Raw genomic sequence first — 15280 nt, forward strand, 5'->3', positions numbered from 1 at the left:
AGATATATTTGCAGGGAAATTTACAGGAGCGCGGAGCCACCCTTGGCTGACGCATCAGGAAAGAACTTATATCGAAGATACTGGAGATATAACTGGAGATATAAGCCACAATGTATTCATCTGTGCTGAGCCACGGTAATAGTTTTCCTTTCTGCAGAAATGATTTCAAGTGATAGTGGGGGCCTCGCTGATGACAAGCCCACGTGAGTAAAACACAGGCTTCAAAGTTAAGTGCCCACTGCTGTGAAATAAATGATCTTGTCTGAGGCCTCCAAATGGCAAGCCTGGGAGGCGGAAATTTCCCACAGAAGAGCAAACACTATTTCATCCTTGACTAACCATTAGTGGGGGCCAATCTGTGATCTCGCTCAAAGTGTCACAGGCTGTGCCTGTGCTTGGGTGGGGGGTGGGGAATGTGACAGCCTAGAAACTATGAGCAAATACAAGGGCTGCTCCTGGACCCATACAGATAATCTCTTTCAAACCAGGATTCCCTATCAAGCCGGGAATTACATGATCTATTCCAGGGAAAGGAGAAGAACAAAGATTTCTCTGACCAGTTTTAGGCTAAAGCTTTTTGGGAAAAGTACATATTGCAAGATTATTATTATTTTTTTTATTTTTTTGTCACCACTAAAAACAAAACACAGTCAGGACGCCTGGATGGCTCAGTGGGTTAAAGCGGCTGACTCTTGATTTCAGCTCAAGTCATGATCTCAGGGATGTGAGATCGAGCCCCAAGTTGGGCTCCAAGCTCAGCACAAAGTCTGCTTAAGATTCTTTCTCTCCCTCTGCTCATGCTCTCTCTTCCTTTAAAAAATAAAATAAGGAGGGCATGTGATGTGATGAGCACTGGGTATTATATGCAACTGATGAGATATCAAACACTACGTCTGAAACTAATGATGTACTATATGTTGACTGAATTTAAATAAAAATAAAAACACAGTGCATTGTGGGTTTTTTTTTAATTAAATGTACTACATTTTAGGTCCTATCAAGCAACTGATAGAATATCAGTCCTATTTCTGCCTCTTCGAGTCCTATTCTTGCTCCACTGTGAGTTACAAACTTTTAGTATCAGCCAGGGACCGTGCCAGGCTATCCCTGGCCTCTGATTTTCCCTTTTCTACCCTAGTCATGTCCTGTGGACATATCAGTTAAATTTGCTGAAGATGGACCCTTAAAAGGGCCCAACGTGGGGTGTCTGGGTGACTCAGTCAGTTAAACATCTACCTTCAGCTCAGGTTATGATCTCAGAGTCCTGGGATGGAACCCCACACTGGGCTCCCTGCTCCGCAGGCAGCCTGCTTCTCCCTCTGCCTGTGCCTCCCCCTCCTTGTATTCTCTCTATCCCTCTGTCAAGTAAGTAAATAAAAAATCTTTAAAAGGGGGGGGGGCGGGAGGTCCCAGGTGAGAATTAGGTAAAACTCTTCTCTAAATGCCAACTCTCCCATTCCTTGAGGACCCTTAACCTTGCTGATTTGAAGCAGACATTTGTTCCCCTAACATCTGACCTCCTTGAAGGCCACACACCCATACCTTGTTCAGCCCTGCATCATTTTCTTCTTTTGTTTGTGGAATCCCTTATGTGGCTTCGGATTCCCATGCTCCTACCGTGCTTTTTCTTAGAGCCCAGATTTCCCACCCCTGCTTCTGGTTGTCCCACCAGCCAGTCCTAGTAGGACAGCCATGAATGGAGAAGCCTGCTCATCTATGTTGAAATCAAAGTTGACTTCAGGGCAAATAATATTATTTTTAAGTTACATGTTTATAACCTCTATGTGGTGGCAAACAGTACACATGTAACAGGCATAATTTTGCAAATACAGATGCAGTTGAGTAAGAAATATAAATAAAATAAAATTTAAATGATAACATTTCATCCAAAGTCCTTTTAGCACTTGACTGTTCGAGTATTTTTTCACATCATCAGTGGTCTTCCTTGCCTTTGTGCCTCTTTCTTCACCAAAATCTGAAGGAAATTAGTGAGAAAGTTCTTATTTGTGGTTTAAACAAAATAATTTAAATGAGTATGAGAAGGTATATAGTAATATACAGAAGAAAAAAATTCCAAGACTAGCTTCTTAGCCAGGTTGTTAACCATGGACACTAAGGCCCATTTTGGGGGTAAGAGGGTCCTAGATGTGAAGTGTAGACATTCAAACAGCATCCTGGAGGTCTTGTAAGTTAGACCTAGGGTATTTTGGGAGAAGCAGATTACTGAGACCAATATCCAGAGGTTCTGATATGATAGGTCTGAGGTTTCATCCAAGAATCAACATTATTAACATGCATCTTAGGTGATTTGTCCACAGGCTATTGAATGAGCAATGCAACTTTGGAGCTAGGGACTGATCTGAGAAAGCTGTCTCCTAGAAGATCAAAAAGTGTGTTGCAAGAAGAGTCAGAGTGAGAGATAGAATTAAATACATTTAAATGTAATGTAAACAATTTAATTGTAAACAATTAAATACAATAAAAAGAATTTAGTCTACATGTGATGGAGGGCTGGATGAGGCGAGCAGCAGAAGTGTCTTTAAAATCTTGTTTTCGGGGCACCTGGGTGGCTCAGTCGTTAGCCATCTGCCTTCAGCTCAGGTCATGATCCCAGGGTCCTGGGATCGAGCTCCGTGTCCGGCTTCCTGTTCAGCAGGAAACCTGCTTCTCCCTCTCACGCTCCCCATGCTTGTGTTTCCTCTCTCTCCCTGTCTCTCTCTCTCTCTGTGTCAAAAAATAAATAAAATCTTTTTTAAAAAATAAAATAAACACATGAAATAAAATTTTGTTTTCCACTAACATGTTCTAGATCTTTCTAGCCATCACTTGTTCTACTGTTGCTGTATTGCCAAATACATGATAAGCCATTCAGTGTTTAGGGACAGGCTAGCTTCAAAGAGTCTCTAACACATTTTACGTGTAAAACTGAGGGTTGCTGGAGGCAAGGTGGGTGGGGGATGGGCTAGATGGGTGAGAGGGATTAGGGAGGGCACATGATGTGATGAGCATTGGATGTTGTATGGAAGTGACTAATCACTAAATTACACTCCTGAAACCAATATTACACTATATGTTAATTAACTAGAATTTAAATAAAAATTTAAAACAAAAAAGTTTATGTGTAAAAATCTTTTCTATAACTTTATTACACATCATCATTTTTATTGTTTTATTTTAAAGATTTTTAGTTATTTTTTTGACAGAGAGAGACATTGAGAGAGGGAACACAAGCAGGGGGCTTGGGAGAGGAAGCAGCAGGCTCCCCGCTGAGCAGGGATTTCCCCCTGTAGGGCTCGATCCCAGGACTCTGGGATCATGACCTGAGCAGAAGGCAGACAGTAACCCACTGAGCCACCCAGGCGCCCTTCAGCGTGTTTCTTTAAAGAGAAAAGTAAAACATTATTTTTCCTCTCCCAAACTTTCAGCCTTTCATTTCTTTTTTGTACTTAAAAATGATTTTTGATTCAGAACTAATTTTAGACTTATAGAAAAGTTGCAAAAAACAACACAGAGAGATTCCAAATATCCCTTACCCAGCGGGAAACAGAAAAAGGACATTAGTGGAAAAACTAGTAAAGTTCAAATAAGGTCTTCAGTTAAGAATATGGTATTCATGTTAACTCCTGGCTTGTCACTTAGACGCTTTTCTATTAATTAATGTAAACAAAAGCTACTGAGAGGCCGTAGGGTAACTTGTGAACCTTGCCTCTTCCTTAACAGAAGAAAATGTTATTTGTATGCATTAAGTTCATGCCATAAGTATATGCCTTCATTTTGTCTTTATGCTAGGTGTTGATGGAAAATTACAAGAAGTGTGACTCCTTAAATTACTCAGTTGTAAGATTATTAAAATAATCTCTATGACTATTGCCATTTAAAAATCGGTGGAAGCTGCGCCTGGGTGGCTCAGTCGGTTGAGCATCTGGCTCTTGATCTTGGCTCAGGTCATGATCTTAGGGTCATGAGATTGAGTCTTGCTCCAGCCTCTGCGTGCACGGAGTCTGCTTGTCCCTCATCTTCTGCTCCTCCCCCCATTTGCACTCTCTCTTTCATATAAATAAATAAAATCTCTTAAAAATTAGGGGGAAAGAGGCACAGAAAAGTTAAGCAACTTGCCTAAGATCACACATGGTAAGTAGATCAGAGAGTCATTCAGACCCGCTACCTGTCCCTGGGCCCCAGTCTATGCTCCAAGATCATCATGTTGTACTGTCTCTATATAAAAATCCACAAGATGCAGTAATGCCGAATGTAGAATTCTTCTAAGTCCACACTCTAATAACCCAGGGAGACAAAGGACATCTTGGTCTTCCATGTGTATAACCATAAGTCTCACCCTCTACAACAGATTGAAAACACCAATAAACATTCTGTAAGTGGAATACATCAGAGATGTATTGAGAAACTATAACATCATTACGATAAAATCTCTAGTCTGAAATGTTGGGTCAGCAAATTTCTCATGAAACTTCTTTCTATTACACTGGAAAACCATAATCAATTATACTCCTATGCTTTAACCTGATTTATTGGAGACAGCACCAAAATAATCTCTTCAACACTGACAAATATCAGTAGCTGTAGATATCACCGTATTGGTATTATAAGTGGGGTATCAGTCAAGGTTTTCGGGTTCAAGCAATGAAACTGACTCTGATGATCTTAGGCAGAAATCGGATGCATTGGAAGCATAATAGCAGCTCCCAGAATTAATGAGAACCTGCCCAACCAGGCTGGTAAAACATAAGACGCCAAGGAGCAGAAAGGACATCAACTTTTGGTAGGACTAGCCTGCACAGGCCCCCTTCTCCACCAAATGTCTCCAGGTATCATCACCATTATGAAGGGTGGTTGTCCCTTCTTCCTTGTATCATTTTTCCATGACTTAGAGTCCCAGGAAAAAGTATCTGATTGACCAAGCATTGATCTTTCGCTGGGGTCAGTTTGAGTAATAGGAGCCTTGACCTACACAAAGACAGTTCCCAGGAATCAGAAAGGGGTTTAGTTTCCTGGAAACGCAGATGACGACAATGTCAATGTCAATTGTCAATGCCAACGGTCAACGACAATGCCAATTCTGACGCACCAGGGGAGTTTTACATTCATTTCTTAGAGATGGAAAGAATGCAAGGTCGTAGTATTTCTTTTGTCTGTGAGAAAAGATTCTTTTATAGAAACATGGAATGTTAGCATTTCAATGGTATTCTAGAGCCTTCTAAGTGAACCACATACATAATACTAGAAATTCATTTACAATGAAGTAAGATGAACAAATGGCATCAAAACCCATTTATAATTGTTGCAATTAGTAACAGAACAAAATTAAAAGCAAAACCAGACAGACTTGGGTTCAATTCCTTCTAATACCCCTGACTAGCTGTGTGACCTTCAACAGGTTGCTTAACCACGCTGCGACTTTTTCCCCTGTTCTATAAAATGGGAAAACTGAGAATACCCATTCACATGTTTGGGAGAAGAGTAATTAATATAATTTATGAAAATCAATGAGAACACTTGTTGGTACACAGCAAGCATCCAACGGCAGTTTTGTTAGGATGCCGTGATACAGTCCCTGTCATTGTCACATCCCTACCGTCATTGCCATCCAGCTAAGTTTACAAATATCCAGTGCAAGACCTATACCTCACAAGACCATGCATCTCACAGTTGCACAGGTCTCATTATCACCAAACTTTTGTCAGTTGAGGAAAGAAGAAAATGTCAGATTGGCAAGGCACATGAGCTCTAGTTTTCTGTATCCTTCCCTGCTGTCACCTGCGCTTGTGCACTGCCATCCTTGACAAAAACGTGTGTCTTCCATCTTCATTTATTTCATTCCACCCACATATTCATTCCATTCGATAGACAATGTTGAAATGATATTCAACAAATAATGTTGACCAACAAATAATGTTGACCAACTATGTACACAAATAATTCCACATTAAACTACAAATGTGATGACTTAAAAAAAAAGTACAGTTTATAGGGCGCCTGAGTGGCTCCACTGGTTAAGAAGCCAACTCAGTTTGGTTTCGACTCAGGTCATGATCTCAGGGTCATGGGACTGTGGCCCATCAGCGCAGAGTCTGCTTATGGATTCTCTCTCGCTCTCCCTCTGCCCCTTCCGTTGCTTGCACACACACACACTCTCTCTCTCTCTGTCTCTAAAATAGATGAAATTTTTAAAAAGAATATATTGCTTAATAATGGCAGAATATACCCTGAAATTTTGTTTCTGAAACTAACAAAGAGAAAAATTCTACAGAACTAACACTATGAATGTTATGCTAAAATATGCTAGGTTATTTCCCTAAAAATAGTTATTCGTAGTAAATCATATGCTCTCCAAACTAAGTAATTTTGTAAGAAATTATGTTCTTGTTATTAACACTCCTACACTTAACAGCAATATCAAATCACTCCTTCTGAATAGCATAATTTAAATTTTTTGATTAATGAGAAATATGTGTTGTAGAATTTTAAATTGGTCTTGAGAACTTTAATTTTTCCAATAAAAGAGAGTGATTATAAACTATTTGGGAAATCTCTAACATATTTCTTAGCTAATCAAAAACTAGTTATTTAGTGCAATAGAAAATAATTTTAGAATTTGTTAGCTCTATTACATCCTAATTTATAAAACTTGAGATTCAAGTAATATACATTCAGTAGCATCACAAACAAAATAAGATGTAAACAAGCCTTTTTGCTAAACAAGATTTTTAGAGTTTTTGTTCACAACAAACTACCCGCTAGATGGCACTAAGTAACTGTTAAATTTTTTTTTTTTTAACAGGGCCAGTCTATCTGGTCAAAGAAACATAGAATCCTATTAATTGAGGGGACAGTTGTTTCAAACAGCCAGACCTAGTGTCAAAGTCCATGGATTACATGTAAGATGATATTTAAAGTACCATTAAGAGATATTTACTCAAGAAATATTACTGCTGATAGTCATTAGATAGAAACAGAGCTAGATACTAAGAATTCAATGCACATGCTAAAATACAATGATAAAATAAAACAAAATGATTTTTACAATTAAATTGCACTCATTTGAATTCCATCAAAGAAGATTTCACTAATGAAGGCCTGAATTTTGTGTGTTTATAAAGAAATAGAGCTTCTTCAACAACAGGAACAAAAAAATAATGGAAAGGAATTCGAGGAGCAGCAGTTCATATATAATTTGGACTGAGAATTATAATTACTCTTAACCAAGCTCTGGTAGGTAAAAGGTGAATATCAAACCATTTTCACTTATGGATATCCTATCATTTAGACAGATCTTTGTCCAAGGTACTGAGGTAATAATCCATAAAATTAGCAATATTGTATCCTATCCACACAAAGCCAAGACTTCAGAGGAGAGCTCAAAGTTCCCGATAATGACCCAGATATTTGCCAGTATGGAGATACGTGTCCTCCTGTAGAAATATCCCAATCTCATTCGGAGGCTGGTCTACACGATGTCACAAAATGCATCGTCAAACACTAGCTGGCTTTGAAGGCATGGCACTTGCCTATCTTGCCCCCATTTTGTTGTCTAGAAATAGGATGAAGTTAATGGTAGTAACTTTAGGTCAATTCATTCCCCACTCCCGGCCCCGTTATTCTTGTAGGATCTTAATCTCCAAATTGTGTACGCTCCTAGAGGATTTATGAAGATCCCAAAGGTCTGTTGCCTGTTCAGTAACCAGTGTTCTCTACATTTTAATTTCTTCTCTAAGCTCCATCTCTGCTCAGCACCTAGCGGGTCCCCCAGGCACTTCTGCTACTTCTGCCAAGTGCCACCTTTGGTACGAAGCACTGTGGTTCTCCATGACAGCTGAGCAGCTGAGGCCACAGAGACACAAAGGCCACATGGTTTCCTGGCAGGTCCTTGCACCCGGCACTGGGTTAACTGCTGCTGGGCCCACTGCTGACCCAGACAAACGAGTGTCTTTTCTCGTAGAATACACCCACAGTTCTCATTCCTTTCTCTGCCTTTCTTGCTATCTGTTTTACCAATTATGTACATAATTCCTAAGAATGCAGTAACTCCCATTAAATTCTCTCACTTGTATTGCAAGCAGAAATACAATTAAGGGGTAAATGGTGTGTTTTGGATCCAGACTTAAGTTATGACTATTTATATAATTTTTACTGTATTGTTTCTAATTAGTATATAAAAGTATATCTATTCATAGTATAAATTTGGGAAAACCACTTAAAAATACAAAGGAACATTGACAACCCCTCATAATTCTACCTCCCGGTGAGGATTGTTATTAATATTTGATAAACAGCCTTAAGTTCTGTGCATATATTTGCATGTATTTTTTATTCATATTTGTATATTTCCACCCCAGATCATTCTGAATTTGTGAGGGTACAATCATGAAGTGGCTTATTTTTCTTCCGTTTTTCAACCATTTCAAGGACACTCGCAAATCTCTTCCTTTACTCCTTAACACATAAAAAGATTCTATCCTGTACTGAGCTCACCTGCCTGTCACTGAAAATTGTGTAACCTCAGGAAAGTTGATTAAATCTCTCGGTTCTCAGTTTCCTTAGTATAAAATCATGCTAGAAACAGTGGTGACTTTATCGACTCTTGGGAGTCGAATGAATTCACGTGGGTAAAGCAATGTGGCCAGAGCCTGCTGCAAAACAAGCAGATCTCATTTGAGTCATTATAGGAATCATTCAGCCCCCGAAGCTCAGAGCACAGGTTTTCTCTCTTCCCGAGCTCCAGAGTGAACCCAGAGTGGTAAGGGGCTCCCATCTGCTCGTCAACCCTCCCTCTTCCTTATCGCGTCTACCTCTTCAGCTCCTGGGCCATAGGGATGGAGGAGGGAATGAGACTGGGGGGAAGGCCCGAAGGATCTTGCCTAGCAAGGTGAGAGGCTGCCAAGTCATCGGTGGCGTGTTGCAGTTTCTCTGGGTGACACATTCTGGTGGCAGGTGCCACCCTAAAAAAATAGCTCTCAAATCATTAGCAGCCACTGCTCTTTCTCCCATTCCCAACTCTCCCACCCAACGGAATAAGTAACCTATTTTCTGTCTTTATAGAATTGCCTGTTCGGATGTAGAGCCATGCCAAACAGTTCTTGTGCATTATTCTAAAAGAGAGAGAAAGAGAAAGAGAGAAGCTTAGAAGCATTAAGGAACTATAAGCCCAGTTCCAATTAATGAGAAAAAGAGCTAATGAATGGCACTTATAGCAAGCGGCACAGAATACAATCTGCTCTCACCCATCACTGGGTATCTTGTATTTTCATAGCACTGACAACTTTAGATCTTGTATCTTTTACTCGCTAATATAGGTGTTACTCACAGTCCTTCCTGAAGACGTAGCACTCTGTTGAACAGACTTGGGCAAAAATCACAAAATGCTGCCAATGTAGTTGAATTTTAGCTAAGATTACGGAGTATCTTCTGCTTGTGAAGGACATTCATTATGGAACAAGGAAGTGGGACCATTTGGTCCCACCAAAGACTGCTCTTACCTTCTGCCATGAAGACCTGTTGGATATGGTGTTTGCTGTTCCTTCTGTGGGCTTCCAGAGCCCCAGCTGTGAAACAGAAGAAATAATCTCACTAAAGGAAGGGAAGAACAGGGAGGCTTTTAAGAGCTCATGTTCTATACAAAGCCGGGCTTCGTGTATTCAGTTCATCTCCAACTCCTTTTCCATTGTTTCTCTGCTCCAGTTTTAGAATTTGACTCTGTGGCAGGTTTAGATAAAATGTAATTCTGGGGATTTTTTCCCATAGGTTTTAATTTTTTAAAAAAAATTAGAAAGATATACAAAAAATAAATGTACAGTTCAATGACTTATCACAAAACAAACACACTGTAACTTCCTAGGTCAAGAAGTAGAATATTACCAACCTCTCTGAAGTTCTATCTTTTTCAAAATCACTACTCCCTCTTTTCTCCCAAAGATGACTAGTTATCTTAGCGCAGTTCCCTAGAAAACAGAGTAAGAGGCAAAGACGAAGCATTAATGCCTTATTTGACAGTTCAACCTCAAGCCAACAGGAGGGAAAAGAAATGCAAGGATGGAAAGAGGGGGAGCAAATGCAAGGTGGGGTGTCCCCAAGCTTGCTATAGCTTGCCTCCAACATTACACACCTGGTTGCTCAAACACATGGAATATTTTTGTGAATTTTGCATGACAATGATGCCTGAGCTTTTCAATGGATACCACAGAGGATAGCCAGGCATGAATCTAGAAATGAGGACACAGGCATATGGGGACTCAGGCATGTTTCTAGATAAAGGGACTCCAGCAGCGAGAGGCTGGCAAGGATCAAAGGCTAATGGTGAAATGGACTGAGTTTGAGAAAGCCAGAATTCCCATGCTGAGTGTTTGCCAAATATTCCCAGGCACATGGCAAGACTCACTTCTTGTCCGATTCATGGTGGGGTGAGGGAATGAAGAAGTCGTATTCAGGCCTGAGAGTTGTGAGCAGAAGTTACATCTCTCTCTTCTATTCTAAAGCATTCATTACAGAGGTCCTACCCACCAGAACTCTGCGTGATGGAGACCATTTTGAGATACCATCAGCGAGGGTCAGTGAGCAGGTTTGGAGTAGAAGCCCTACCTTCTGTGCAAGATATGTGTGATAGACATATACCATGCCCCCCCAAACTCTCATTTTTAAACCACTAATTTTACAGTGTTGTTTGTGCTGCAGAAGAAGCTAGCCTGCCCTAGTGGCTATAACACTGGATATTGTGATGTTCCCTGAAGTTCTACCCGTGTCCCATGAGGGAGCCAACATTTGGACATGTGCTGAAGAGTGGATACAAATTAAAGCTAATTCGACAAGAATAATCACAACCTACACATTTCATACCCAGTGAAATAAAGAAATAAATATTTGTTGCAGTAGCCACCCCCTGTTCCTCCCTGTTCTGAACCTCTGGTGTCTGGAAAACCTAGAACAAGAAGGAGGGAAGGTGACCCAGAAGAAAAGACTACGGTTTCCTGTCCCTTTCATTTTCCCGAAGCTATGGATCAAATCTAAGCTGAAAAAAGATAAAAATTAGGGTTTTCAACTGAATTATTCTATTTTGGAGAATGATCAAAAAACCATAGATCACCTGAGGTCTCCTGAGGCAAAAAGAGATTCCAAAAGAGCTTTGCAGTAGACAGTAATTTTCACTCCCAATATATGTGTTTGGTGAAGGAGTCAAGGCTAGTATCATCCAAGGATATTCTGGAACTCAGAGACTATAAGAAGAGTGATCTCAAACTTCCTCATTGTTGTTGAGGAGAAAGTGTTCCCCAGGCCGTATATACTATGACTTGTCTAATGCCCCATTCACATTATGATAAACACAGACATACAACCATAACATTTTTGCTCTGTCCATTTTCAAATACTAATTGGTTAAATATGATGAATATAAATCTTTCTAAAATACTTTTCCAAAAGCATTAATAATTATGGAATAATTTTTGCATTGTCTCCATGGCTTTATGACAATAAAACCACCACTTTCTCCTTCCACAGAAAGCTATATATAATGGCCAAATAACATTCCATTGTATGGCTTTATAGCTTTATATATATATATAGCTTTATATATATATAGCTTTCTGTGGAAGGAGAAAGTGAATACATATATATATATATATACACACATATATATATATACATATATATGTATATATAAAAATACATATATATATAATAAATGCAATTATATAAAAAATATTATGCTATATATTATTATGTAATATATTAATGCATTATAGAAATATATTAGTTACATATAAAACATTTTAGAGATATAATTCACACTTCACTCCATTTAAACTGACCCATCTGAAATGTACATGTCAATGGTCTTTACTCTATTCACAAAATTGTGCAACCTTTTTCAGAACCTATTTCTGAACATTTCCACACCCTAGTAAGAAGTGTTGTATTCATGAGCAGTCCCTACCCCTTATGACCCCAACTTTCCCATTTCCAGCCCTAAGAATAATTTTTTAATATAATTTCTGTCTTTTTTTTAAAGATTTATTTATTTATTTGGCAGAGAGAGAAAGCATAAGTGAGGGAGAAGAGCAGGCAGAGGGAGAGGGAGAAGCAGGCTTCCCAATGCAATGGGGGGCTTGATCCCAGAACCCTGGGATCATGACCTGAGCTAAAGGCAGACGCTTAACTGACTGAGCCACCCAGACGCCCTAATCTACTTTCTGTCTTTATAGAATTGCCTATTCTGGACATTTAATAAAAGTGGAATCATAGGGACACCTGGGCAGCTCAGCGGGTTAAAGCCTCTGCCTTCAGCTCAGGTCATGATCTCAGGGTCCTGGGATCAAGCCCCGCATCGGGCTCCCTGCTCACTGGGGAACCTGCTTCCCTTCCTCTCTCTCTGCCTGCCTCTCTGCCTACTTGTGATCTCTGTCAAATAAATAAATAAAATCTTTTTTTAAAAAGTAGAATCATAAAATATTCTTTTGTAAGGGACTTATGCTCACTTAGCAAAACATTTTCAAGAAGCCTCTGTGATGTCACATGAGTTAGTACTACACTGATTTTTATGGCCAAATAACATTCCATTGTATGGCTATTTCAAATTTTACATCTTCGTTTATCAACTGGTGGACATTAGAGTTGTTTCCACTTGGGGCTATTGTTAATAATGCTGCTTGAATGATACCAAGTTTTTGTATGGGTACATGTTTCCATTTCTCTTGGGTATATACCTAAGAGTGGGATTTCAGGTCATGCAATATCTCTTTGTTTTCCCTTTTTAGGAACTTCCAGACTGTTTTCCAAGCATCTGCATCATTTTACATTCTCACCAGCAGTGTAGGAGGCTTCCAAATTCAACACTGTCTTTTAATGGAGAAAAAGAAATGGAAATGCTGCAGGTGTATTTATTAACTCCTGTAAATGAGGCAAGTTTTTTCTACTTGCAATGAGAGAAGATACTGGAGTTCTCTCAGTTCATCAAGAAAACTATTGCACCATCCTAAAGTTCCTAGATTGCTATCAGGGAGCAGTTTAGATCCAAAAACAATCTGGCTCAGATGCAGGAAAAAAACTAATGCTTTCACCTGTTTTCATTTGTGATTTAATTTTCACTTCTATTGAGCAGCTTTGGTTAAATAAAAACATGAGAACTATTTTTATGGGGATAACAATTATCATCTAAGTTTGCATAATGCTAAAAAAAAAATCAAGGTATCAGAATATATGACTTCCCTTTGAAGTTAAAACTGGGAAAAAAATTAAGTCTTCTTGCATAAAGTATCACTATCCATAGCATCTGATTTCTAGTGGGTCCTATGCCATTTCGAAAAGGAGCTCAATCAAGTGTCAGTAATGATTTTTATATCCTTTTAAAGGGGGAATCAAATATAGCATCCTAAGTGCCGAGACATTAGAAATCAATATAAAAGATATCTGGGTATTGTATAAATGGTTACGAAAATTACAAGTTCATTTATCAAAAAAGATTACCTGTTCACAAATCCTAATGAGAGATCCCATGTGGTGAACATTTGGCTAATAACTCAGCAGCTGCAGAACATTATAACTTAATTTAATTATTTCCAAAGAGATGTGATCTCTCTGCTACAAACAAATACACACTAAGGAAAGAAATAGGTCTCTATGTTTCTAACTATTCCAACTGAACCACAGAATGCAGAAAAATATTTACCTTGAACCACCTGTATTCCCAGTGTAATGCTAGGTCCACAGCGTCAGTGACAAAGCATCCTGGAGGACAGAAGCAATTATACAGATAATTAAAGGAAAGCAATCACTTGTGCCCCCCCTTTTTCCTCTTTATTCCCCTAGTTATCAGAAAATTAACATGAAGTATTTTTTCTCTTAAAAAATGAACTATATGAGTAATTGTTTTAATATCCTGCTTGATTTTTCTAGAAAGTCCTATCAAGTATGAATTCGATTTTGAGGATTTGTTTGCCACCCAAAATGATTAATTTAAGAACTGATGATTCCCGATCCTGCCATGCGTAGAGAGTGGCATCAAGAGTCTCTCCCTTCATGGGAATCGTCTGAACCAGGAGATACGACCCTGCTAACAACCAAACGCTTGTTTAGTGATAATGTCCTAGATCAAAAATATAAAGCTATGACAACCAGGTTGGGGACAACTGGAACAATTTGAAGATGGATTGTATAGTAGATGATATGAAGGCAGTATTTTTTAACATTCTTGAATAAAGGCATGACAGTGTGGTTACCTCTTTGGAGAGGTGTGCTGAAATATCACAGGTTAAAGTGTCAGGACACCTACAACTTCTTCCCAAATGGTTCAGCCAAACGAAGTCTGAATATAAAGCAAATGCAAGAAAAATAATGATGACGGGGAATCTAGGTCAAGAGAAATAGGTGTTGCTTCTTTCCATTCTTTTCAGGTCTTTAATTTTTCAAAATTAAAATAGAATTTGGGGAGGAGATAGATGACACACCCTTGCTGCCTATGAAAAAACTAAATCCTTTAAATCCTGACTTAAACGCCGTGTGTGTGTGTGGTGTGTGTTATCTTATTATCTGCCCCACTGTGAACTGTCCCACTCTTGAGTTACTGTAACACTTTCTGGCTATCGACTGAATTAACAACCAGTCATGTTCTGTTCTCAATAAACATCTGTTAATTCAATTGATTGATGTAGGCTTGAAGCTCAAGGAATCAGTCTCTAACAGATTTTGTAAGAGCTGAGAATAACAACAGTATGACGATGACAGCTGCTGTATATCACATGTTCGTTGTGTGCCTGGCATAGGGCTAAATATTTCACATAAAGCACATCACATTATCTCACTTAGTTTTGATGCAGAATCCTGGGTCGTCTGACAACGCATGCAACAAAACCCCGATTTACTTTAGTCAAGCAGTTCTCAGCATGCCAAGGTATTAAAAAAGAATGAAAACCAGGATGCTTTATTTCCTGTGGTCTCACACAACTGGAAGAGTTTAATGGCGTTTGTATAGCTTTAAAACTCAAAGAAGAAGACATTGCCAGAGTGAAATTCCCAAGAAACAATCTGTGGTGGCCAACATCATGGCCGTCTTGGTAGATGGTGATTTCCCTTTCAAGGCCAGCTGTGGTGGAAGAACCCTGAGGCAGACAACACGGAATCCATCAGGGTCCTGGGCCAGCAGCTCTGTAGATCCTGAATTTGCCCAGGAACCTGCTGATGCCTTTTCAAAATGTCCGTGTAGACGGGTAAGATTAATTACCAGGAAGAAGCCCGGGGTCTATTTCCGAGATGGGAGGTTGTCTGTTCCATCTAC

General features: G+C 39.2%; 1 protein-coding gene across 1 annotated transcript in view; it reads right to left on the bottom strand.

The window, feature by feature from the left end:
• The window catches only part of RAB27B (RAB27B, member RAS oncogene family), a 206502-nt gene that overhangs the window by 179296 nt on the left and 11926 nt on the right, over positions 1-15280 (bottom strand). The window contains exons 2-3 of the mRNA XM_082699654.1: positions 13676-13734; positions 9495-9560 (exon numbers count right to left, since the gene is read on the bottom strand). The gene's annotated coding sequence lies outside the window, so the exon portion shown is untranslated. The remainder of the gene's footprint in view (positions 1-9494; positions 9561-13675; positions 13735-15280) is intronic.

The sequence above is a fragment of the Mustela nivalis genome (assembly GCF_964662115.1).
Source record: "Mustela nivalis genome assembly, chromosome: 14".
Taxonomy (NCBI): domain Eukaryota; kingdom Metazoa; phylum Chordata; class Mammalia; order Carnivora; family Mustelidae; genus Mustela; species Mustela nivalis.